This window comes from Cibotium barometz, chromosome 42 (assembly GCF_041138505.1).
Source record: "Cibotium barometz isolate CiBa-2024 chromosome 42, ASM4113850v1, whole genome shotgun sequence".
NCBI classification, from domain to species: Eukaryota; Viridiplantae; Streptophyta; class Polypodiopsida; order Cyatheales; family Cibotiaceae; genus Cibotium; species Cibotium barometz.
In genome coordinates this window covers 27,527,843-27,554,886 of record NC_141087.1, presented here as the reverse complement: position 1 = coordinate 27,554,886, position 27,044 = coordinate 27,527,843, and the positions used below count along the sequence as shown (strand labels likewise).

Here is a 27,044-nt window from a genome sequence, read left to right as displayed (position 1 = left end):
CTAGCAACGGCTTTGAGGTAACAACTCTGAAACTCTCTTCACAAAAATTTTGAACTTTGTATTTTTTTTTTCTCTATCCCTTTCTCCTGCTGCTTTTCTTCGATCTCATCAGGGTCATAAGTGCTACATCTTCCACTAGCTAAGGTCTGCACCACATCCATCACCTCCACAAAAAACTGCACATCCTTGGTCTTCTTGTTCCCAATCATGATAAAATTATGCAAGTGAAAGTGCAGCAGGGTAATCATTTCCTTCTCTGTAGGTTGAAAAAAAGCATGCTTGATGTTTCTGTACGTAATATCAACTTTCTCGTCAGCTTTCATGGTTGAATACCTAAAACCATTGGTGTGTGCCTCTAATGTACCACTCAATTTGCGCCCCTTGCCTTCAAAGACAGGCCTAATCCATAAATCTGATAGTCTTATAGGTTTTGCTTTCATAAGTTATAGTTTTTCTTGTGTCACTAGCATGGCCCTCTCTACCTTCTCTGATTCTCTCAAAGCAACTTGGCGACGCAACGTCTTAATCGGCTGGACTACTTGGTTAGTGTGTCTCACATCACTGGATCGGAAGGAAACTTCCTTCCAGTAAATTGCACTGGGGAACTTCTATGATGCCAAGTCAGTGGCAGAATAACCAGCATCGGGCACATTGAAAATCATTCGAATGAAGGAGTGGGCTCCATCCTATTGGCTGGTAACACTCTTTATAGTAGCTATGTGAAAGGGATCCATTAAACCATAAATTGGCAGCGAAATCGACTTGTTCTTCTGATCTACCTGAATCATTAATTCTTTTGAGAAAGGAATATCATCTAGATTCTGATAGGGCACTAAATCTCCAGTGGTCCTGACCACACCCTGCTCATCTCCTTGGCCCAAACCCCCAGAAGCCAGCAGCCTCCTAACAGTCTCTTCATTCTTTTGTTGAGCAAGCTCCGCTTGATGTTGCTTGCACACCTCTTCCTTTGTCATCTCTTGATTGTCAGGGTGCAAAGTTGCTTTCAAAAATTGGGCATTAGCTCCATTACTCGATGGCAGCTTTAGCTTTGATTTTGGCTTCTCCTACTCCTCCTCTTCCTCATCTTTGAAAGAAGACACAATATCATCGTAAGATTTTGAACAATTTGAAGTTGCACTCTCAAGACCTTTCTCTTTTATGACTATAGTATCTGTCACAGCAGCAAAAAAAAGTTCTTTGTCTTGGGGTTCTATGAGCTCTATGTCTGTAAATTTTACATTTTTAAACTAACATTGAATACCATAGCTGCCTTTAGAATCCTATCATTCTTGGAATTCAGGCTTAGGCCAGATTCCCTGAATTCAATGCCAATACCTGTGCCAGAGATTTTAGTTATATGGGGCAAGAACTCCCGCAATTCCCTTTCCATAACATATAATGCTGCTTTGTAAGCAGCTGAAGCAGGATTTCCACATTTTAAAGCATTCATGGCTTTGTGGGCTTTCTGAAGTGCCTTGTAAGCTTTTGATTGAACTGGGTCTCCATCAATCAAATGCGTTCTTGCAACATTTGCACAATAACTATTGTATCTCGCACCAATAGCACAAATAATGACACCCAATGTATCATAATATAGTGGATCTTCATTTTGCTGATAGCACTTGGCCTTAGAGTAAATACCCCACCACTTTGAAATACAAGGGTAGTAGATGTCCACATTGTCAAGCTTCAACTTTACCTTGGCTTTTTCTAGGATCAATCGCTGCCTTCTCAATGTCATCTCAAAATCTTTACAAAATAAATAATTGTATCTAGTATATAAGGATATTTGAAATATCTCTTCAAAAAAAATATATTGAAAGTAAGGGATTTATAAAATTTACAAAATTTTATAGAAGGGTGGAGAAAACTACTCAAAAAAGGTTACATAGGGGTTTATAAAAGAGGCCTTGAACGCACGTGATATAGGGGCTTTACACTAAGTGACCCCCCCGAGGCTGAAGATAGCCCCTGAAGATTAAAAAAAAACCACTTTCATTACACCCTGGGGTTGCTTCTGCTACAAAGTTCTTCCTTTTGGACTCACCAATGGTCCTGCTCATTACCAAAGGAGAGCTAATTGGGTACTGTCTCCTTTCCTTGGTAAGTTTGTTAGAGACTTCATTGATGATTTTTGTATATATAGCTCCAGGCAAGATCATTGTGAAAAGTTTGCTCTAGCTTTTGAGCGTTATGATGAGTGTGATGGATAGCTCAATCCCAAGAAATGCTTCCTTGCACAACCAAGAGTGAAGCTCTTAGGGCATGTGGTTTCAGAAAATGGCATCGAAGCTGATTCAGATAAAGTGAAGTCTCTCATCCTTCTTTTTTCACCTAGAGATACCAAACAGAGTTGGCTAACCTTGATGCAACTCTACATCCATCCAGGGTAAATGGTATGTGCTTAAAAAAATACTATGCAAGATTGATGACTATTGTTAAAGATGACATGTATGAAATTGAGGCTGGGACAGGTCAATGTAAGGAAAGTGGTGACATGGGTCTCAATTTACTTTTCTCTGCTAGTCATAAATGATCTAGCAAACTTGGGGGTTGGGAAAACTATGTTAGTTTTTTGAGTATGGTTTTCTGACATATGTATATATAGATGCATGTTCATATAGCACAGGGATGCCCATCATGAGGTTAATATGCCCATATTAAGTTTGAAAAAATGGTTATAATTGGGAACTCTATCTCTTGGTCATCAAGTAACTCTAATGCAGGGCTTTGATTCAGTGGGTTGTCTCAACATGATGTAGTGTCATGAAATGTACTAATCTCAGCAATGCAATGTCATTGGAAAGTGGCAAGTTACCATATGCTGATGCAGATATGTTGGTTAGAAACACTTTAGTGGGCATTTAAACAGCATGTTGCAATTTTGGACCTTGACGAGAACACTTCTTTCTTTGGTGTATATGATGGCAGCGTTCAGGAAAACAATTTTAGGGAAAAGGAACTAAATCCTTTTCACCACTAAATGAGAAGAAAATTGCTATTTTTGAGATGGTATTTTCTATGTGAACTTAAAAAATATAAGTAAAACTTGTAAAATTTGAAAGGGTTTTATTTCCTTCTCATAAGAATTTGAGAAGGATTTTCCCGAAGTTGAACAAGTTCTAGGCTAAAGCGAACCCGTCTTTTCCCGAACCCTGATATGATGGTCATGGAGGGAAGGTAGTATCAAGGTTTTGTGCAAAGCATCTTCATGCTCAAGTTTTGCAAAAGGAGGCATATATTAAAGGCAACCTAGCTCAACGTCTTGAAAATGCATAAACCATTTCATTGAAGGCCTCATGTCTCCAAAAGGATCTGAGATCAAGGGCTTTACAGCAGCTAAAGGTGGATGACGAGGAGTGGGCACACGTGGAGCATCAAACGAAGAAAAATTCAATTCAAAGCTGGCGGGCATGGTGGTTGCCAAATGCAGAGCAAGGATCTAGAAGTTGCCGATTCCGCCAAAAAATTCTTCAACACTCTGACAGTATAAAGGAGAGGCGCTGGCAGAGTGTTCACGTATGTGTGTTTATTTTGTTTATTTTTCCGTCGGTGGCTGGTCACAACAGGCGTGTCGTCTTGTTAGTATAGCTGCCGCAGAGCTAGAGTGTTTGTTTTTGTTTGTTTAGCCAGTGCTGGCTGGTAGTGCAGCTAGCCACCCGGGGATAATCAGAGGTCACAGGTGTGTTGTTGTGGTTGGGTTGCCGCCTCAGGGCGCAGAGGTGTTGTGTTTGTTATGTTTGTTTTGCCGACGAAGAACTCAATTGAACGAGGGTCTCTTAAATGCCATGATGGTTTCCAAGCTTCTATGTGAAGGCAACTCTTGTGTTGAAGCCTTTTCAATATGATAAAAGCAGCAGAAGAAACGGTCTAACAAGAACCATAGGTCGCCACTACTTCAACGGGGAGGAAATTTTGCATATTTTGGGTAACAATTGAGTCTTTTATCTCTTCTCTCTAGAAATCCCGCCACTCTCTTACACCTTCAAGATCACTCTTTTTACCATGGGTTTATGACACACTTAAGGTCTAGATTTTTCCTTTAGCATTGGTGGGATTTTATTGTATCAAAGGCTTGTGAGCAATGGCAGGGAAACAATTGTGAAAATCCACATCTTACTTACTTCAACAATACAAAAGGATGCAAAGTATTGGTTACATTCATGCTCTCTTGTTCTTGGAAGCTCCATTGACGAGAGCACCTTTCTCTACTCCTTCTGACCTTCAATGGTGTTGGCTGAGCCGGCTTCGTTTAATGGAGGACATCAATCTTGTTGATGGTCGATTCACACATGAGGTTGTTTCTACAGTTAAATGGGAGACTACCTTCAAAACACCACTTCTTATTCAACTAATAATGAAGAACAACTTGGAATTGATGTGGGCAAAAGGTACCTTGGGTGCATGAGTGTGATGTGGGTGTGTTGTGAGCATGTTTCTCATGGGGTTAGTCATGGTTGTGTGATACTAAAGAATTGGGCAAAAGGTACCTTGGGTGCCTGAGTGTGATGTGGGTGTGTTGTGAGCATGTTTCTCATGGGGTTAGTCATGGTTGTGTGATACTAAAGAATTGGTGTTATGGTGTAGAGTTCTGCTATATTCAAAACTTTGTAACTACACTCTATGCCAAGGTGTGAGTATCTTGGGGGTTTAAAGGGGAGGCTATCTTCAACACTCTACTTCATATTAAATCAATGATGCAGAACATTCTGGAATTAATGTGTGTTAACCCAAGGGGCCTTTGTGTTACAAGTTTATTTTGAAGTTGTAGGTGAGGTGGGAGTGTAGATTTAGTGTGATGTGGGTGTGTGTGTGTGTCGATGTACCCAGACCCCCTTGTGTGCACAAGGATGCCATTCACACGCTAATCTCTCATTCTCCCTCCTTTCTTAATTGATCTATTGCTTTAAGCTGTTGAACCTATATAATCAAGGTTTTTTAACCCATATATATCATCTACCAATGGAGTTGTGAGGTAGAGAAGTTGATGTACCCTTTTCCCTCTCTTCTCTTGGTGTGAACGTGTATTTTGGGTTGTGTTCTGTGTATTTGGATGGTTGGACGAGGGTAGAGAGTTGGTTGTGAGGATCTTGGGATTGTGAGTTTGTGAGTTCCCTTTTCCAGCTTTAGTAAAGGCTGGTGGTGCCCCTTTTTTTGTTCTTTAAGTGTGTTCCAGCATGTGTGGGTGGATGTTGCTATACAAGACCAGCGTTTTCCTTTCGCCCTACAATGTGAATTGAGGGTAACTAGGGATGTTGTAATTTGATGAGATGAGTAGATGGTATGCTACTGAAAAAGATGTTGTTGGGACTAATGTAAATGGTAACGTGGTTGCACATAATGCAAGTCAACAATCATAGTCATTGAGTGGACCAGGAGAGTCCTCATCTAGTGGTTCTGTTGATAAACCATGGAGTGGCAGGCTATGTCATAATACCAGTCCTGGAAATATTGTTGGTACATCACATAAAGGAAAAGAGAAAGTGGTTGAGCCCCTTGGTATGCCTAATATTTCTGCAGGGCATTCTCTTGTTGATGGAGAGTCTAGTGGCTCGAAGATGAGCCTTGATGAGAGGAGCTTGAGATTCCAGCAATGAGGACACCTGGTGTGAAGAAGGATATGGAAGCCATGAATGCAAAGTTATGAAGATTTGGAAGAGTCAAAAACCCTGTGCAAAGGTTGACTTATGATGCTTATGTGGCACATCACTATGCTTATATGGCAAAAGTTGTGCAGGTTGTAGAATGCACATGTTTTGATGAGACTATTGGAAATGTGTGTTGGGAGAAAGCTATGGATGAGGAGATGGATGCATTGTATGGAAATGAGACTTGGGATTTGGTGCCATTTCCTGAAGGGAAGAAAGCTATTGGTGAAACATAACAGTGATGGTAGCATAAGCAGGTACAAGGCTAGATTGGTAGCTAAAGGATATGCGCACACATGGGATTGATTATGAGGATACATTTTCCCTGGCTGCAAATATGGCAACTGTGAGGTTGTGATTACAGATAAAGGTTAGTTTTACATCAGATGGATGTAAAAAATGTGTTCTTGCATGGTGACTTTCAAGAAGAAACTGGTTTTGAGGATACAGGTCACCCAGAGTATGTAAACTTCGTAAGGCTTTGTATGGGTTGAAGCAAGCTCCACGAGCATGGCATGACAAGATTGTTGAGTATCTTGTCACTATTGGTTTTCATATGGCAAATGCAAATCACTCTTTTTATGTGTGCAAGAGTGATAAGGGTATTGTGATCATCACCATATATGTAGATGATATTGTTGTTGGGGGTGAAAACTAGGAAGAGATTGAGCATGCAAAAAGTCTTCCCAAAAGGAAGTTTGAGATGAAGGATTTGGGAGATCTGCACTACTTTTTGGGAATTGAGGTCATCTGCACACCTGAGGGTATTTGGTTGTCACAGAGACAATATGTATTGGACATGCTATCCAAGTATGGAATGGCTAATTGTAAGTCAATCTCAGTGCCATTAGATCAAAATGGCAAGCTTAGTGCGGATGCAAGCTATGTGTTGGAGGATCCCACTATGTACAAGAATATTGTGGGGAGTTTGATCTATGTCATGATCAGCAAGCTAGATTTGAGTTACACTATTGGCTTAGAGATCCAGTTTATGCAAGTTCCGCGCAAACCACATCTTGACAGTGTGCGATGCACACTTCGGTATTTGAGGTCCACTGTTGATTATGCATTGTTTTATGTAGTAGGTGTACCATTGTTTTATGCAAGTTCCGCGCAAACCACATCTTGACAGTGTGCGATGCACACTTCGGTATTTGAGGTCCACTGTTGATTATGCATTGTTTTATGTAGTAGGTGTACCATTGGAGCTAGTTTATGCAAGTTCCGCGCAAACCACATCTTGACAGTGTGCGATGCACACTTCGGTATTTGAGGTCCACTGTTGATTATGCATTGTTTTATGTAGTAGGTGTACCATTGGAGCTATATGGGTACACAGATGCAGATTGGGCAGGTAGCATCTCAGATAGTAGATCTACCAATGGTTTTATGTTTTCATTGGGGAGTGCTAATGTGACATGGAGCAAGAAGAAGCAGCCCATAGTTGCCTTGTCGAGTACAGAGACAGAGTACAAAGGAGCTGTGGTGGCAACATGTGAGGTGGCTTGGTTACGCAAGCTGATTTAAGGTTGCATGTGGAGAGAAAGGTTGTCATATATTGTGACAATCTTAGCAGTATAAAGTTGGTCAGGAATCCAGTTTTCCATGCACGAACAAAATACATTGAGGTACATTACCACTTCATCAGGGAGAGAGTCTCGCAGGGAGCTGTGGTGGAAACATGTGAGGTATCTTGGTTACACAAGCTGATTTGGGGTTGCATGTGGAGAGAAAGGTTGTCATATATTGTGATAATATTAGCAGTATATAGTTTGTCAAAAACCCAGTCTTCCATGCACAGACAAAATACATTGAGGTACATTACCACTTCATTAGGGAGAGAGTCTTCACATGACATCAACTTGGCCTACATTAGCACATAGGATCAGGTCGCTGACATCTTCACAAAGGCCTTGGGAGCTGAGAAGCTTTGTAGATTTCAAGATATGCTTAGAGTTCATGAGTTGGAGTTGAGCTTGAGGGGGAGTGTTGAGATGTCAAGCTCAACATCAGCTCACTCACGAGGCGCCTGCAAGTGACCGTTCAATATTTACATCACTGGCGGGTTTGGTAGCTGGCACTGACATATCTTCGTCAGAGATTCTATAGCTGGACACATACCCACTCCTCTTAGCGTGTTCACATTATGGACCAATTTTATATACTCTATTATGTGTGTTAGTCACTTTATCTTCTTGTTGGGTAGACCGCTTTTGTTGTGTGAAGAAGAAGAAGAATTTTTAGTCTCTCACCTTGTGTGTTGTCTTCTAGGGTTTGTGTGAGTTTGTGTGTGCTTGCAAGAGCTCAAGCTCTCTTCTCCCATGCATCTTTTCAGATAGGGAGGTTGGGAGGGTGTTGAGGTGTTCGGAGGTGTCAGATGGAGGGCTAAGGATAGGAGTCCGGTTGGTTGATGCCCTTCGAGATGGGATTTCAGTGTCCCCCAGTTATGATCCCACTATGTCTTCTTCTTGTGTGCTTGTAGGTGGTGTAGTAGAGGCCATCACCGAGCCACCACACATGTTTTGGTGCCCACACTAAGGATCAAAAAATTCTTATCTAGGGTATGCACCCTAAACCCTTATAATGTATTCAAAATGTTATGTTTTTTGTTCATTTCATAATGTTTATTCCTTTATTGTCTTTCAAATCACCACAACGCGATTAGGGTTGTCTTCGTGTGCATGTTGGAAAGGACTATCACATCATGGTGATTTTAATACACAAAAAGAATTCATTCAAAATATCTATTTTTGTTATTTCATAAGGTTTATACCATACAAACCACAACGCGATAGGGTTGTATTCATGTAGAAATTGCATATTTATGTTGTGGTGAATCTATTTCAATGGACAAAAATAAGTTTTTTTCTTTCACTTCCAATGCGAATCACCACAATGCGATAGGGCTATCTCTGTGGCTTATTCGCGTTGTGGTGATTCTATCTAAATACACAAAAATAGTTCATTTAGAATATGTGTTTTTGTTATTTCATAATTTTTATTCTATTACTTTCTTACAAATCATCACAACGCAATAGTGCTGCTTTGGCATGGGAGAAACGACCTATTCGCGTCGTGGTGAATTATATAGAATTTCTCTTTTTCTAACCTTTCTTATTTTATTTCAGCCAGTACTACGTTTTATGTGGTGGTTTATGGCCTGAACAAAAACGACTGCTAGGACTCAGGAGGGCAATCGATGACCCCAAAGCCCTCCAAATTACAGGAAATCTCTAGATGAAGAAGTTTTTACTAGTATCGTGGTATGACGATAGAGCTTAGACACGCAATGAGATGTATGCACTTGTGTATCGCCAAGCTTCCTTTCTCTAAAGGCTCGTTCATGGCATCTGTGAACATTATGGACTCCTGGCATGATGGCAGCCCTCAACCCTCTCCTACGGTGGCAGAGGATTTTGTAATTAAGTTTTTCCAAGATAGCTACATCCTGGTAGCACGTGCACATCGTGTGACTGTCATGGATAAAGACATTCACTCTCTTCAGCGAGCGTGCTACAGATACGAATGTCTCTTGTCTCCTCTCCCTATTCTTGATTCACGAATGAGAAATATCCTAGAGATCCCTCTCCTCATAAGAGACAGGAATGGAGTGAGAGTAGAAGAAGTGGCCCATGAGTGGGACACTCATTTTGGCTTGAAAGTGAGGGGTAGATCTGCACAGAGAGAATAGACGACTGAACAACAAGCACAACAAGCAGCTGAATAGCTCGAAGCATTACGTCACCAGGCTCAAAGACAACAATTGCTGGATGACTTGGATGCACAGAACAAAGAGGTGCTATGATTTCTCGACCCTAGTTTTGATGTTAATTTATATGTTATGTAAAAAACTTGAATTTTTGCATTTTCTCTGGAGGATGTAAGTTTTGTAATACTATCGACATGAGGTTACACTCAATCATGCTACCTATTATTTCATAAGTGTTTCTTGTTTTAGTTAGAGAGAGACATTTGTACAATCTTAACTTCTTTTTATCCTCCAAGATTGATATGTTTCTTTTCTTGCAGAATGATTATAAGAAGTCTGCCATTTCTAGTGCAGAGTCGTGTGCTTCTACACAACCCACTGCTATCAGCATGGCTGCATGATCGAAATGTCACTTTTTTAAGTATCCTCAATTGGTTCCTTGCTAATGTGGATCCCTTCCATGTGGTTTTGTTGGCTTACCATGAAATGTAAGTACCAGTATAATTTTTATACATGATAAAATATTTAATGATCTTTTTGTAAGCCTTTAAGGTTTTTGCAGAAGCCATTAGAACTTGGTCTTTTTGACCTTCATGCCAGAGTCTATTATTTAGCCAACTCGACGGCAGGCCACCACAGACATGTCCAATTATAAGTGTTTCTGTTAGAAATATTGAAAACTCCAACTCGTTATTTAAATTTATAAATAATGAATATTTAATGAGGTTATTTTTCAAGTCTGTTAAGAAAATGTTGAATTCCTAGGAGGCTTTGACTCAATACAATTTTTGAGATATACAAATGAGTACAATAGAAGTTCCAATGCAACTAGACTCCCACTCATGTGGATGGAGGGTATGTCTAAATGCGAAATTGCTCCTGGTAGAGGGATTTTCAGCCACAAGACGATGTAGGTTCTATTAAATTAGTATTTGTTTTCTTATATATTCTCCATTAAAATCTTATCCAACTTTATGTTGTTCATGTAGAGTTTACCGTTGGGATCCTATACAAGTTTTGATGTAACTACTTTCTTCTATGTACTCAACTATCATGTGAAATGTAAAGCTTGAATAGCTACATTTAGCCCACCTTTGAGACTACGCAGGGAAGGTTTCTTCTTAACTTTAGAAGACCTTATTGTTGTTGTTGCTGAACTAAAAAAACACAAACAAACATTTATATAGAGAGGAAGAGAGCATATTAATGAAACAGACATGCATAATATGTGTGAGAGAGAAACCTACACACACACCCACACCCACACACAATAGTGAAACAGACATGCATAATATGTGTGAGAGAGAAACCTACACACACACCCACACCCACACACAATTAAACACCACCAACATGTGCCTTAGGGAGATGTTCATACCTTACATAAACAGAGTAGAGATTACTAATCCACACACAGAGAACTACACAGATCTATCCCTATAGGTCATAAAGACACCAAGGAAGAGCCCCCCTCACACAATAATGACCCTCACACAAAGAAATTGATGTAAGCCAATAGAAAATATATGTATGCTTTCTGAGAAAATGAGATTCTTTTAATATGTACACTTATTGAAATAGGTAAGATATGTATCACTTTTGGTAAAACTAATGGAAGTGTTTTTCCAACTTTAGAGATTGATCATCCTTGACATTAATGGTCTATTAATGAAAAGGTAGTCAATGTCTATTGCCCAAAATTACAAAGGTTATTATATTATGGTGGGAGCTCATGTATACATTCGTTTGTAATATCCTTCCTCAGTTGCAGTAGATTACATAGCTCCCGTAGTCAAATGGTTGTTAGCAAGGTTGAGGCCTCATCATAAACTTCAATATCTATCACCTTGTTATGCTCCAAACTTGTAGCTTCTTGATCCATTGGAATAGTTCTCCTTTAATATCTATCACCTTGTTGTGCTCCAAATTTCAATATTTATCACCTTGTTGTGGTCTAAACTCGTAGCTTCTTGATTCATTGAAACTAGTTCTCCTCATTTAATGTAATGATACCGTTTTTATACCAAAATGACATGATGAATGTAAGTGTTTCTATTATATACTTAACCGTTAATGTGTCTAATGCGATCTCACAATGGACTTCTGTATGTACTTTTCTATCCCAACTCTCATCAAGTAGCTTAGCCAAGAAACTAGGCTCTAAATTTCTATAAACAAACATTGTTTTTGCAATTTTCACCTTGCAAACATTGAATAGCTCCACAAAAATAGTTATTGGCATGTAAAAGATAATTTTCACTACTCGTGTGGACATATTGAGACTGTTGCGCATCTTTGTAAAGCTTTCTCTTAATAGATTCTATAATAGAAGAATCCGGAATGGGCCAATCTATGTAGCTCCATTCTCCGTCAAGAGGCAGGTCCTCCAAATGCCCAATGGTGTTGTTTCTATCCAATAGAGAGTAGAAGTGGTCATTAAAAAAATCTTCCTCTACAAGGTTTCTTGCACTTCTCCCCTCATATTGCAGCTTCCCAATGTGTGCATGCAACACATTCATGATCTCCATGATGTACTCAATCGGTTGCCACTCTTCATAGGAGGAGGGATACATGTCTGCATACACAAAACATTGAACACTTGAATGAGAGAATGCAAACATAAGAAAGAATCAGATTTTCAGTGGCATACAATTTAATATTTATGGGGGTAAGGATGAAGTATCATCTCTACCAAGCATAACTTATTTGAAGTTGAATCCATTAGTTCTGCTCGTTGACTGTATTGGAGACAATTTTTGAAAGAACTATTATTCTAGGCCTCCTTAGCCCTTGAATTGTTTCATCAATATCCTCAGATGCAGGATAAGCCCGCGATATGATACGAAGCAATAGTCTGTAGCCATTTTTGAAAAAATAGATCAGAGAGAGAAGAAGAACAGGATGATGAGTAGAGCAGATGTGAAGAAGAAGACCACAAAAGTGGGAGAGCATTCAAATTTTTTCCTCCTTTATAACATTAGAGAAGATATGTTGTGTAAGATATGCCTTGTACTTTGTCATGCATCTTCAATGCCATTGGTAGTCCTTTTCTCCAAAAAGGTATTACTTTTTAAATGAATACAGTGGTTTTTGAATATACTATAAACATTTTTAATGTATTTTTATATGCATTTAGCTATTTTCCAATGTTACGTTAGCCTCTCGTTGATTGGTGAGCTTCTATTTTCTCTCTTCTAAAAGGACCACTAAATGACCTCCAAAATGTCCTAATGAGATAGGGTACAGAATCAGTTGTGTGTCAGCTGAAGAGTGTTAGCTGAAGATCAACATCATCAGCTTGAGGTGTGGAGTCTTTGCTTTGGTGTGTCTAGGCTTAAGGGAAGTGCTTGTGGGTCAGTGCTAACAGTTTGAAGTCAGTTGTTGTCAGTAGTGACTTCTTCTCCAATTGTGAAGTAAGAATAAATATATGTTTATTCGCAAGCTTATAGGTTCAGATAATATTCTAGAATTCTTGTATAAAAGCTAAGATAAAAAGATAATAAATGGTCTAGAAAGCATAGTGTGAATTGACTTTGTCTTATGAAAATATATGATAGGCACTCAAAATTTCATCCATGAGCCCTTACCTTTTACAAGGTGGCACACAGTAAGGGGCCAAAGAGTCCCTTTGAATCAAGATCTTGATGAATTCCGAGATAATTCTTTGCAAGACTTAGATGTTTGGTTTAATGAACTTGTCACATTTTTGCAAATGAGAAAGAATGATACTTTAGATCAAATACAAAATGACCTACAAAATGAAGATGAGTTGGATTAATTATCGTCCTATGTTTATAAAATTTTGAGCTGCATCATTTGATGTAGCATCATATTTTGGTGGGAACTGGAGTTAATGGAGGCACACTTAATGGGGCTGGAGGTGACCTAGTGAGCCTAGAGGTGGTGAGGGCACACCTGCTAGAGCAGGAGGTGCATCCTCTGGTTACAGGACTACTATGATCATTTTGTTGCAAAATTCTAGCAAGTCAAGTGGTGTACAATTATAAGATCTGTCTCTGCAAATAGACAAAGGCCTTCTTAGATTAGAAATTTATGATACAATGTATGCGTGTGTTAGTAAAGAGTTGTTTTAAATCTTTACCTCCTCACAAGAGCCTAGAATTGAAGCAAACCCAATAGACACAAGAATGAGAATCAGGTTGCCTCGCAACCTGATTTATAAGTTGGCTCTTGAGTTAGAGCCTCTACAACACTCAAGAATTAAAAATATTGAAAACCAATTGAAGACATCAAGGAAGTTTCTTGAGTCATTTTGTAGGAATTTTGAGATGGGAGAACCAAGAAAAAACATCCTGCGTTGTAGATCTGCAGGATATGCACCTATAATCATACTGCAACCAAATAAAGAAGTTGCAGTACAATACATATGCTCAATAACAACTATTATTAAACATGTAGATAAACCACTTACTTCAAAAATATACCCATGATCTGATTATTCATTTCTCTCAATTCATTCTAAAATATATCAATTTCATTGTTTTGCACTGTGAACCATTGAGGCACATTAAAACAAATCCACCCTGACATGAAATAGAGGCTGCCTCATCTAAGGGCTCTTCTCCTTGTATCTATGGTGGCTTGATTGTCTTGTCTCTTGCCCTTCTCCTTGCCTTCTAGTGTTTTAGACAGTCTTGGATTTTTACCCTCCTTGCTTTATGGTGGTGGTGTAGACTCTCTTTGAGGCATAACTTCTTCTATATTGATAGAGTATTTTTGGGTTTTCTAGAAAGGGGAGCTTCTAAAATGTTCTGCATATTCATGTTTCTTATGTAGACAAGCTCAAGCCATCGATCTGAGTATGGTGTAAAGAATGAATGTCGCTATCCATCAAGGTTATTCTATGGGCATGTGCTGCCAAAAAGTAAGTTTCTTGAAAAAATTCAACAAGCCAATCTTCACTTGCCTCCTTCAAGCATAATAAGGCTGAGGACAGCCACCTCATGCCAAGTTTAAACTCCTTGCAATCTCTCTGACGATACGCTAGAATGGAAGCTTTGGCATTGCCATGCTCATACACTTATGGGATTTTCTACTAATTTCTCTCAGTGCATAAACATACTACTTCAACCTTGATTTTCTTCCCTCCTTCACAAACTTAGTGGACTTTCCCCCTCCTGAACTTGATTCCTATGCCATCCTTTATCCAACTTGAGGGTCTTCCGCCTTATTTTTTCTTGCTCTCTTCTTGGTGCATGCCATCTAATGCATACAACAAGGTATGAAAAATGAACAAAATAAAATTAAATACAATGATAATAGCATAGGCCAAAAACCAAATACATGTACTCCTGTTGTGGTGAACTATCAAGTTGTGGTGAACGGTCTAATGCAATCCGCAATAAGACATAATATAAGTATAACAATATGTAATTTCAAGTAGCGTGAACTATCAATTATGGAACACCATAAGAACCTTCTATCGTCTAATGTAATACAACGCAATAAGAAGTGAAATGAGCATAACAATATGTGCTTTTGTGAGGAACTTACTACTTAGAAACGCATTTTACTATTCTTTACTATAGTGTTATACCACTAACCACCACTAGATAGCAGTACCATAGTTGACAACACTCTTCTAAGATAAATAAAGAAGTGCCATCTGATTTATACACCAATGAAAATAGTCTAATGCAATACACCACAATATTAGCAATTAAAGGTGTATTCGCATTGTGGAAAACTAACTACATAGAAACACTAGACAATAGCACCATATTCGACTATTCTTAAATGCATTAACTATAACACCATTATAATGGAGAAGAAAAGAGGATTTGGGTAAGCAAGGATGAAAAGGTACCGGCAATCATTGTCTCTAGCCTTAGTGACACATCCATCATATAGAAGTGGAAAAGAAACTTCTCAAGAGGTCTATAATACTCTTGATAATTTGTTTGTTTGGACCCATTCAAAAAACCTAAAAATCAATTTGCTCTTTTTTTTTGGAACTTAAGATGGGGTTTTTATATTTTCTTGCTACACATGCATTTTTATGGAGAAGGTGGTTTTTAATCTTGTGTTTTGATCTCTTTGTAATGGTTTTAGAAACTTCTCTCTATATAACTCATTCAAGTCTGATAGTTTGAGGGAAATGGTTTCCACACATGGAAAACCAAAATCAAGTTTAATGTGATGAGTGAGAGACTATGGGGTGTTACAAATGGAAAAGAGAGAATACCTACCACCAAAGAAGAAAGGAGGATTTGGTTAAGCAAGGATGAAAAGGTATTGATAATCATTGCCTTTAGTCCTAGTGACACATCCATCATATAGATGGAAAAGAAACTTCTCAAGAGGTCTAGAATACTCTTGATAGTTTGTTTGTTTGCAGCCAATTCAAAAACCACAAAAATAAATTTTCTCATTACATTTTTTGAACTTAAGATGAATTCAGATGAGTCTCTTCTAACCCATCTTAACTATATGAAGAGTTACATCTTAGCTTAGCTCTAGTAGGTATTAAGAAACACATTGAGAAAGATGCCATCATAATAGTTCCTTTAAAGATTCTCCCTTAGGAAGGGTATAGTAACAAGCCAACACAAAAGGGGATTTCTTCAACAAAGAATGAATTTAAGAAGTTTGGTTCAAAATCTCCCTTCACAGATTATATTAGAAAAAGTATTTTTCTAATAAGTCTTACAACTTTTGTGGAAAAGCTTAAAAATTAGTTTTCTCATTAATTTTTTTGAACTTAAGATGAATTCATATGAGTCTCTTTGAACTCATCTTAACTACATAACGAGTATCATAACTCAGCTCTAGAAGGTATCAAAATAAGAAACACATTAAGGATGATGTCATCATAGCAGTTCTTTTAAGGAGTCTCCCTCGGGAAGAGTATAGTAGCATTGTTACTATTGTAACCAACTTGCATGGATGTTAAAGCATCTTTTCTTCAAGAGGTCAGTAAAAACAAGCAAATTTGAGGCAACAGAGAAGGGGATTTCTTCAACAAAGGAGGATTTAAGAATTTTGGTTCAAAATATCCCTTCAAAGGTTCATATTAGAAAAAGGATTTTTCTAAGAAGTGAACTTTTGTGGAAAACTAGGGCATGAAGAGAAGTATTGTTTCTTCAGAAACAAAGCACAAAAGGCACTTCTTGTGCAAGTGAAGATAACTCAAGTGAAGAAGAAGGAGAGGGGAAAGAAGTAGAGACCTCAATAGAGGTCAAATGTTCTCAAGACGACCAGGCTTTCTAGACTAGCCCTACCAATTGGTCACTCCTCTATCCTAAGTGAAATGTAATCATAACTAGATTACTAGCATCTGTATCATCATTGGCATTGTAAATCTTCATGAGTAAGACCTATAGGCACTTGGATGGTCATCATAACCAGCATTATAAAGACATATTAAAATATCATGTGACATTGGGGATGGGCATATGGTTCTATGGTCTAAAGGCCATAGTTATTGGCATAATGTTTCTGAACATGACTACACCTCTAAGAAAGCCATAGTTTATCTAGAAGGGATCTTAGGTTGCACTCCCTTCTAGGAAATGTGTGCTCTTTTTGATGCAATTTTTGGATTAGGTGGATGTGATTACTCTTAATCACTTTTCAACTACTTTTATACCAAGCCTAAAATTAGGATGCCATTCCAATGAATATCTATAAGTCTTTCTCCACTCTCTACATTGTTTTTATGCTAAGCTCTTGATTAATAATGTGTGCTTAACCCTAATCACTATTTATCTTCATTTATCATGCTTAATCATCTTGATTAGGATCTTACTTAATCAACCATGAAGTCTAACAAAGATGCAACCTACATGTTAAACAAGTAATGTGAGAAAAAAAACCATGACTTTTTAATCAACATTAGATGAAGAGTAAGAAAGTATACAAAGTCATCACATCGAGGTCGAAGGTGTGCTAGAGCATCCAAACAAAATCCTCTCTTGAACTTTTGCTTCTACCAAGATTCAACAAGATGAAAGGATACATTGGTGCTACCTCAACATTGTGAACACGTAGACATTTAAAAAAAATCAAGATAAGGTTATAATAAACATTCTTTATGTGTACATAATTGAATATCTTCATGTTCCTCTAGCTAGGTTGCGTTGCAAACTGGACCAAAGTGATGCCAAGTGGTGGTATGCTGCCATACAAATTACTCCTCAGTCAAGAATGAGAGGTTGAGGAGATTATGGGTGAGATGGAAAAAGTAGGTAGATGGTTCCCACATCCAAGATGATGAAGCAAACACATATGAAGATGCTACTGATGTGGACGATGATGATTCCATTAGCCGAATAGACCTTTTTGTTGAAATTGGGGCCATGGATCTTGACATAGTCTCATTGGCATATGCATAGATTTGATTCAAGATATAATCAATGAAGCAACCAGGCTACCTAATCACCAATACATTCAACCCTAACTAGTTAGGGTTGAAGGGCAACCCTAAATAATAATTAGTACATTCATTATATAACTTTTCGTAATTTGTAGCACATGAAAATTTTAAGTAGAATTTGTATAATAATAATTGTCATGTAATGCGTGGAAAAGTGCTCTCTACTCTTGGGTTTGGGAGGTAATTCTAGGGTTTCATAGCTATGCCCTCGGGTTTTGGTGGGGATAATCCCGACCTGGTTCCATGGTTATGAACACAACATAATGGCGATTGGTCTATGCATATAAATGTATGTATAATTGCGTTAGTACCACGAGATGAAAACTACTTCTCACACTCCTTGTCCCTCTAAATTTTGTAGTTAAGTTTTTCAGTTAGACCCTCCACTCTCTTGTAGTGGCAATGCTTGGTACTTATTTCTTATCCCTTTTTCTTAATCACCACGTGTAGGTTTTGCAAACTATTTTTGTTTGATTTTGCTTTTTTGCACAATAGCAATAGCATTTGCCGTGTAGACAGTGCCATCATTATCTTCAACATCACATCTTTGAGTTCATCTTTAACAGCTTCAACATTATTGTCAACATTATTATCAATTTTTTCATTCCTGCTAAGTATTATTTTCACACTCTACACTTTGCAATTTTTTCATACACTTTGCACGTTTTCATCATCATTTGTGATCTATTGACAACAGTCATTTCAGTTGCATTAATCGGGCATTGAGGACAATACCTGCAAATAGTTGGGATATTTGCATTATGTATTAGAGATTAGTTATTTATAGGAAAAATGGTATGCAATGATGTATTTTGAATTCTTTCCCTTGAGGATGATCTTGACAAGAACAACAAGCCATTGTGGTCCTATATGATGTGCCATGTAGCCAAAGGGTGCTGAACTGTTGTTATTGGAATTGAGACATTCCTTGTCTTGCTCGAACAATAGTAGAATATAGGTACTTTGGATGGTGATACAAGTTTTAATGTAACTGTGTTGTCTACCTCTACATCTCCCATAGCAAAACAAGCTAGGTGGGATGGCAAGGATCCAAAGGCACATGCATTAGTTGTGCTTTTGGTGAAAAGGAGAATTATTCCTCATATTCACTCATGTAAAAGTGTGAAACATGCTTGTGATGCACTTACTGCACTTATACAAAGAATATTAAAGCAATGATCTTGCCAAAACATTACGGCATTACAAAAGAACGCATTGCATTAAGTGAAAGAATTTCTAGATTCAATGGTCATCCATTCCACATTAAGGCCATTTACACGTCAAAATTTGATGAACTAAAGTATGATTAATCCAAATTATAACATATTCTTCGGCCTTCGATCAGTACAAAAAGAAATGGTGCATTATTTTTCTATAACACTCGACGAGACAAGAGGAGTACTAGAATTTGTGATAATGCTTGATGAATTTGAAGAGATCAAATAGAAAAATATCAAAATAGTAACCATTACATTGATGAATAGAGATCTTGATACAAAACTTGGTAAAGATGATCCTAGGTACTTTAGTGTGCAATCAGAAAACAATATTTAGTGGCTTGGCTCATTTGAGGTATGTTTTTTTTTGCATGTTGTTTTTGTTATTAGTTTTGACTTATTCATCACTCATGTAATAATTAAAGCACATTAATCATAGGTAAATGCTGATGCGCACTATTAGGTTTTCCACCAAACCAATGGAATGACAAAATCAGGGAGAAGCACTCTTTGTGGAAGATATTAGAATTTTCTCAGTTGAATGGCATATGGTAGGCACTAAACCAACTATTATTTATAAAATAGTGTACATATTATCATTAATACCAACTTAATTTTCTCAGTTGAATGGCATATGGTAGGCACTAAACCAACTATTATTTATAAAATAATTCATTCATAGTGTACATATTATCATTAATACCAACTTAATTTCAAGCCTCTATCTCTTATACACCTAGTGGTTTTCACCAGTGTGCAAGTTTCTAGGCATGTTTTTATCTAAAGAAATTCTTCACTATTTTAAGTTTTAGTTGAAGTATTTTACTCATATGATCTATGATTTCTACTCTACAGAAAGATACATAGAGTAATTTTCTCTAATGTTTTTTGTTGTTTCTTTCTAGGTCATATGGCAAGGATAGAAAAATTCAAGGGTTGAAGGAAAGAGTCCTCGAATAGCAAAGACAACTACCATGAAAAGGGTTGGAAAAGGGAAGCCTATGTCTAGTGTTCAAAAAAGTAGGGAAAGAAGAGTAAAACAAACCTTGGGTGTATTGAGGACATTACAAGGCATAAAAATGCTATGGTTTTAGCTATACCAAAGGCTCCTTTTGAGAGAATAGTGAGAGAGCTTTGTGACGAGAGAGGAGTAAAGTTCAGGTGGTTCGCAAGTGCACTCTTGTGCTTGTAGGGCTAAGGATTTCTTGATTGAGAGGTTTCATGATACCTTTGTTCTTGTGCTTGTAGGGCTAAGGATTTCTTGATTGAGTGGTTTCATGATACCTTTGTTCTTGCATTACATGCTCATAGGGTGACTATAATTGAAAAGGATATGAAAAGAATTGTGAGATATAGGTATGACAAGCTTTTACACCCTATGGATATTACAAACAAAAAAATGAAAGACATCTTAGTAGTTCTTCCTACAAGGAAGCCTAAGGATGAGGTGAAGATTATAGAAGTAGCACATGAAAGAGACACAAGGTTACATGATCTAGCTAAAGGTATTGTGGGAGGTTGACATGAACCCAAATTAGTTATTGCAATAATATAAAAATATTAAAAACAAATATAAAAAAGGAATACTCAAGACATAATATTGGGTCCAATTTGCCCCCACACAAGAGTGAGCCCACGTTTCCTCTTGGTGTACTTAGATATATTTCTTGGGATAGATTTGGGGCTCAAAATAGTGTGCTTCACAAATATGTTGACTTCTTCAGGAATAGCTTGCTTTAAATATAGCTTTCTTGAGCATGCAAGCTAGACTTGTTTAAAAATAGATGTGAGCCTTGAACCATATAAAAGTGTACATATCTTGAAAAATCAAATATGCATAAGGTAGCTTTCACATGTCCTAAATAATATATATATTGCTAATAAATATGAATGGTACCCAAGGTAATGTAATGATGCTTGTTGTCACAAAATTGAATGTTATTCATCGGCATTCAAAATCGATCATCTCCAAATATTCCTAACCAGCACCAGCTCGCCTCCATTATCTAGTCCAATGATCTGTACTTGCATCAACTAAGCTAATCAATTCATAAATTAATTGATTAAAAATAAATAACCATATGAAACTTCATATCATTAAGGCGATGCAACCAATACTCCCATGCATGTACGGATTCACTCACGTATGCATAAAGTAAGCTACGATCACCCGGATTTAGAAAGGCATCCCAATATCTAGGAGAATTCATAAAAGTGAAAAATGTGGGAATATATATTCCATGGATCAACTCCAATACATAAATACTAGAAAACATGGGATTATGTATTCCATGAATTACTCCCAATAACATGCCCCACCATGGATGCCAATCAATTGTCCTCAGTTGTCACAAAATCATAAATAATCATCATGGGCTAGTATCCCTATAAGTTTTAATCAAGGATGGATAGGCGACGAGGGCATGATTAGGTACCCATTGAGAGTTTTCAATGGGGTGTCCTTTATACTTGACTCAATATCAATGGTAAACAACTCCTTTTCTTGTGGTTGTTTCCTCATGGTCCAAAATAGTTTCGAGTTCTATGATTTCAGAATCCTTGTCTAGTATTCGTCGAGGGTCATCATATACTGGATAGGCATGAAGAGGGAATCTAACTGGTTTTAGTAGACTAGTGTGAAAAGAGTTATGAATATGCCAATGTGATGGAATATTGAGACATCTGTCTACATTTTTAAGTCTTTTTTTTAATACAAAGCTAAAAATGATCACCTTTTTTTAAAGAAATTGGCTTGCATTTCTTATTTTCTTGAGTAGTATATTTTGTTTGGGATCTAACTACAACTTCATGTACTTATTGTAATATACGAGTATGATCTCTAGTGAAATTATTAGCGACAAGGGAAATGTGTGAAAATTGGGAAGTAGGTGTCAATAATTTCTTACCATGTACGACTTCAAGAGGAGCGTTTCCTTTTTGTGAAAAAATTGTAGTAAATGAAGATATTGATCCCTGGTGTGGAGATTGTGTAAGACCTTAATAAATCTAAGATGGTACTATTAGTTGCTTCAATTTGGCCATTACTTTTCAACAGACGTGAAATCAATTTTATATCCTAGATTTGAAAATAAATCAATCTAATAATGATTACAAAATCAAGAGTCACGATCCGATATCATAACTTTATGTAGACCATGGTCTGTGAAGACTTGAGATGCAACACCCACAAAAGACTAGTGGATGGTTTATCTCTCATTGATCAATTAATTATTGATCTTAAGGGTAAGAAGCTTAATGACCATCTCTACTAGTCTAGATACTATATCTTCATGTTGCTCACGAGGCAATAGACCCCAAACTAAGAGATATGGGACACATTATCTAAAACCTAATTGGGGCCAAGCTTGCCCCAACTAGAGTCCTAGCCAAGGAAATGAGCATGACCATGGAAGAGTTTGTAGAAATATTGCTAAACTATTTAGGCCAACAGTGATAGGGCTATACCATCTATATAAGTCTACACACAATATCTTCATGTTGCACATGAGACAATAGAGTTGGTAGATAATCTGCAAGACAAGGATGTAGAAGTTGTCCACCCCCAAACTAAGAGATAAGGGACACATCATCGAAAGTCTCATTGGAAAGTTTTCCCCAACTAGATTCCTAGTCAGGGACACAAGCATGAGCATGAACAAGTTGGTAGAAGATTTGCTAAACCATTTAGGTCAACAATGATAGGGGTATCCCCAAGGGCAACCTCAAGGTCAGTCTATCCAACACCACAAACAAGACCAAAAGAGCAAGAGTATACCCACACATACTCCCACATAGAGATATGGTTTGGTGTTTAAGTAATTTGTCACCAAAATCATACAAGTACGAAGTGCCCAATATTGAGGCCTAGATAGTATTAATTTTGTGTTCATTACTAGTGCCATTGGAACCATGACACAACTCATTGTTGGTACCAAGGAAACTTAGCAAGGTGGACTTAGACACCAAGACAAATGCTCCTTGTGCTACCAAGGCAACCATTGGCCTTTTCAGCCCACCAGTCTCACTGCTTAACATCATGCACATGCTCCAATGTCTACCACTTATCAAAACCTCCTACTCATAAGTTATATATATGTCCCTTTAGTTTATATATCCACCTCTGGTTCTTCTACCAACCCAAGTGGTTTCTCTAAGAACCACACTAATACAATAATACTTGATGACCCTATACAGAGATAGAATGTACCAGGAACAAGAAAACTATGAGCTTTATGACCAATAACACCTATTAGTAGTAGCAATATGATCCCTATCACTACTAGAGGTTTAGGGCATACCGACGTTAGAATACCGACATAAATGTCGAACGTCGGTATGCTCGTCGTAATCTTGGAGGAGACAAGTCAGGCGGGCTATTTTCAAAATTTCAAATACCGACGCGTATACCGACGCATATATCGACGCTTTTATTGTTGCGTATAACGACACATATACCGAGGTGTATACCGGCAAGTATACCGACGCGCATGCCGACGCTCGTAAGTTTTTTACAGCCGAGAACCTATTGTTCTCTATTTTCCGCGGCATCGAATTATATCCAGAGAAGGTATGCGTTTTAGCATCTCCTTCAAGCTTTCCCCTTTTCTCCTCTTCTCCTTCTCCACTTTAACTTATATGCTCTTGCTTTTCCTAATATGCTCTTGCTTTTGCTTTTTAGGATATAGAGCGTTTAGGGTTTTGTGTTTTTTTTGGCTCTCTATGTATGCATAGATCTCCTAATGCATGCATAGAGATTTTAGGGTTTTGTATTACTTGTGTATTAGTTCTTATTCTTATGTTTAATTTACTAATTATTTTGTTTAATATTTTGTTTTGCAGCTCTTTCACCAATCTTTCACCAATCCTCTCCTTCAGCTTCGCAAAAAAGAGGTAGTCCCTCTTTCGATTTTCCTTGTTTATGCTTTTTTCTACGAATTATTGCACCCCTGTTTTATGGTTTAGGGTTAGTTTAGGGTTCTTGCAAGCTTATACATAGAATTATTGCAAGATCTATGCATAAAACCTATCATAAGCTTGCAATCTCTATGCATAGCCTTCTTGCAAGCTTTATGCATAAGCTCTATTCATAGAGCTTGCGAGCTTGTTGTAAAATCTCTATGCATAAGCTCTATGCATAGGCTTTATGCATAGAGTTTGCAAGCTTATAAAATCTCTATGCATAGGTTTCTTGAAAGCTTGCATGGACATTGTACATAGAGCTTGCATAGCTTTCTTGTTGAAAGCTCTATGCATAGCCTTCTTGTAAGCTTAATGCATAAGCTCTATGTATAGGCTTTATACATAGAGGTTGTAAGATTATGAAAGCTCTATACATAGGGCTTGTAAGCTTATGCAAGATCTATACATAGAGTTTATGCATAGAGCTATATGAATCTAGCTGAATGCATGAATTAAGATCTATGCATAAAGCTTAATACATAATGTTTTATGTATAAATCTTATGGATGAGCTTTATGCATAAGGCTTCACATGCGTTATGTTTTTATGCATAAAGCTTTTTTTGATGTCACGAGTGCCTTGCATGGATGGAGAGCATAAGCTTTTTGAATGTTTATACTCTCTTATACATATAACATATATTTCTTATGCTCTGTTTTTCTATGCATAAGGTATTCTCTTTACTCATAGAGTTTATATATGTTATCAAGGTAAGATCTCTTATCCATGTAAGACAAGATCATGTTTATTACACCATTGGTGGGTGATGGGATTAAGGGTTAGCATAGTGCATAAGGCTTATAGCATAGAGCTTATGCATAAGACTTATGCATATGGCTTATGCATAGAGCTTATGCATAAGTCTTGCAGCCTTATTATGCAAGCTTATACTTAAGGCTTGCAAGCCTTACTATGCATACAATTGCATAAACCTTATTCATAAAGCTTGCATAAGACTTACGTATAGAGCATTACACATAAGCTTATGTATAGATCATTATGCATAGGCTTTATGCATAAGGCCTTTATGCATAAGGTTCAGCTTTAGGTGTAGGCTTTATGCATAAGGTTTAGCTTTAGGTGTAGGCTTCTATGCATAGAGCTCAATGTGTAGGCTCTATTTGCAGAATCTATGCATATAGATTTTTGCATAAGGCCTTTATAAATAGCTATTCATGAATAGAGATATCCCCTCTCTCCATCCTTGTTCTAATTACCTTCTTAATTTTGTATGGAGAGAAGATAAGCTAATGTATAAGTTATTTTTAAAATCTCCCTCAACGGCTGGGGAAAAGAAGCCCGTTTGACGCTTTTTTAAATATTTTTAAAGTCTCCCTCAACGGCTGGGGAAAAGAAGCCCGTTTGACGCTTTAAATGTTATTTTTAAAATCTCCCTCTCACGGGCGACTGGGGAAAAGAAGCCATGTTTTATGGTTTACATAATGCTTTGTGTAATGCATAATGATTTGTATTTAATGAGCTACATATACATGTTATCCTGCTAGATGGAGCCTCTTAATCTTGAAGAGAGAATAGCGTGTCCATGCATGCGATGTAAGTACCAAATCTTTCGAAAACGAAGGATTTGCAACCAGCATATTCATGACACTGGCATATTTCCAATGGAGTGCTTATAAAATTTACGGTTTCAATCGTACAACCAAGAAAGTGTGCAGCCGCATCTTGATAACATTGCGCCTATGAATTCTCGTCCCCAACAAAGAATGAGAATATCGAAGGAGGGAGTGACAAATGGAGCTCAATTAACAACACCCGAGAGAATGGAAGAAGGTCAGGAAATGGAAGAAGGTCCAATGGAGGAAATGTTGGATGCCTTCATCGAGCAACAAGAAGCTCTCTTCGAGGAGCATGAACATTAAGATCATCAACCACAATATTCTCAACGGTCAAATTATGAACCAGAGGAAGAGGCCATGCGTAAACTTGCACGCCTTCCATTATACAATGGTGCCAACATATCTGTATTGCGTGCATCTCTTACGATACTAAATTTGCAATCAATTTTTGGATGGTCTAATACAAATGTCACTGAACTCTTCAAGTAAGGATTTTTTGGAGATTACACCTAATGTTGAAATGATAAATTTTCAACTTGTATTTGACTAAATCTTAATAGTAACGATCAGATATTGCCATACTTGCAGGCTTTTGAAAGACTAGATATTTCCCCCCGACAACGAGATGCCTCCATCTCGTGCAGATGCCAAGAAGTTATTGAAATCCATGGCTCAGAGTTATTGGGGTTCTTGAGCAGGGACATCTGCCTCACCATCTGGCTTCCCGACGCCAGTTCCCACACCCGTAGGTACGACAGCAGCTCCCACACCTCATACCACACAGCCTTCCACTCCTCTTACAGCTCGATCTACCACCTCTTTACATAGACGTCGCTCACGTTGTCGTGACGTGGACGGTATCGCTCGGAAAGTGCGAGACTTGTGGCTTTGAGAGTCGTTTCGATATATCTCTTCAAGGGGCATCACCTGCAGAAGCTGGAAGTTTGGAACCATAATATTTACATACCAAATCTCATTTTTAAACTGAATTTTCATATCATCATTTATTTCTAAGAAATCAGTCCTCTTTACAAGCCTGTAGCTCTTCACTGGCACTTAGTACAGGTCATACAATGACTGAAAATTCAAGACAGCAAAACATCAGTTCTCAGAGGCACCAATTTACAATGAGATTCCACTCATAACACTCTAATTCCAGTTCTTCCAGGGGCAGCAACTTCTGTTCACCCAAATCAAATCAGAATACCTTCTTTTCCTCTTGTTCTTGGCCTCTTTCTTCTCAAATTCACTTCACCCAGGTAGTAGCACATCCCAATCATTGACATCAGTTCTGATTTTTGCAAAATTCAGCAAGTTTACTGACTCTAATCACCTCCACACACTAATTCCACTTGATGAGCTGAGTATTTATCCTTGTGTGCAGAGAAAAAAAAAAGTCCCTCCATTCCAAATGTTAATCGGCCATCGTTAGTGGGCATGCGCACCAGCCGTGACTTCTTGTAATTCAATGCAGCAAGCTCAACCTATAGCTTAGCTTCTTTGGTTTCAGCATGAGCACCAAAAATCTCGATGATAAGA

The 27,044-nt window shown here is 37.8% G+C and overlaps 1 pseudogene; it reads right to left on the bottom strand.

Moving 5' to 3' along the window:
- Positions 1–26,459, bottom strand: LOC147614327 (FACT complex subunit SPT16-like; annotated as a pseudogene).
- Positions 26,460–27,044: the final 585 nt, after the last annotated feature.